The following is a 1,505-nucleotide window of genomic DNA, read 5'->3' on the forward strand; positions in this document are numbered from 1 at the left end:
GTAAGTTAAGTTGTTATACCTATTTTATTTCCCTTTATTCAGTTGTTGCAGCCAGATACCTTCCTTGTTACAACAAACGTAATTCTTAGTCATGTGAAGTTGGACACGACTACAACTGTTTGACAAGCCCACTAAGAATGATGAGTAAAAGTCATTATCAATCTGTAGAATTGCCTGAAAGCTTGTAATACAATACTTCCCCAGAGAGAAGTATGGTGGTATTAAACAGGGCCACGGATTACGTCTACCACATAATTTTAGGATTGGGTCCTCTTACAATTTATGTCTAACAAATTTCTCACACAACCCTCTGGTTGATCCGATCCTCTTGTAACATATATATATACATCCAAGGTGCCGCGTACTGGGATCGAAGCGGAACTATGTAATTGTAAAGCAAACTGCTTAATCACACATCCATGCCTACACCCATTTTATTCCCTTGATACTATTTTTTTATAGAAAATGACTTGAGTGACTTCATGATCTCATGAAATATTATAGTTCATGCAATTCATAGCTGTTAATAGTGAGACATTTGTTTACAATCGCATGGACATCAATTATGCAGTAACCGACGAATATACAAAAATCATAACGAGTCATTTACTGATATCTCCTTTTTTCCTTCCATCACTTCGAATTTGTTTCTAAGCTAGATTTTAATGTTCACTGTACACAAGGTGGTCACAAAATCACGCGCCATGGGAGATATCAAGTATGCTTTATTAGCAATGGAGTAGGTAATTCATTACAAATATTCAAAGTGTTGTCCATGTAGCTCTAAACAAGTGTTCATAAGGAATATGAAATTGCAATGGCCCCTCTCAAATAGCTCTTCATTGCCGTTGACATGTTTACAGGCTTCAACAATTCTTTGAAGAAGATGTCCTTAGTCACGAATCTTTTCAGAATACACAAAGGATTTAATGTAGCCCCAGTAGAAAAGTCCATGGGAGTTAAATTTGGTGACCGTGGTGCCCATTCAATTGGCCCGTGATGCCTGACCCATCTTGGAAAATATTCATTCAGAAAATCACGAATCTGTAATCCATAATGGGGTGGAGCCCCATCCTATTGAAACCAAACAGGATTTCCCCTTCGAAGTGAATGCTCGTGAGGCATCATCTTGTTGCTAAACATGTCCAGATACGAATCACAGAATCCTCAGAATAAAATGATTCCAATTACTTGATTGTGCCAAATCGCACACTACACCATTACCTTGACCCGCTTTGTTGATTATCTGCCTCCATCCAGTGAGGATTGATTTGTGAGTAATATCGACAGTTGTCAAAAAGAGATAAAAAAGGAGAATGTTAACAATTTCACATATAGTCGCAGGAGTGGCTGTGTGGTAAGTAGCTTGCTTACCAACCACATGGTTCTGGGTTCAGTCCCACTGCGTGAAACCTTGGGCAAGTGTCTTCTGCTACAGCCTCGGACTGACCAAAGCCTAGTGAGTGGATTTGGTAGACGGAAACTGGAAGAAGCCCGTTGTATAT

This window comes from Octopus bimaculoides, chromosome 14, assembly GCF_001194135.2.
Source record: "Octopus bimaculoides isolate UCB-OBI-ISO-001 chromosome 14, ASM119413v2, whole genome shotgun sequence".
NCBI classification, from domain to species: Eukaryota; Metazoa; Mollusca; class Cephalopoda; order Octopoda; family Octopodidae; genus Octopus; species Octopus bimaculoides.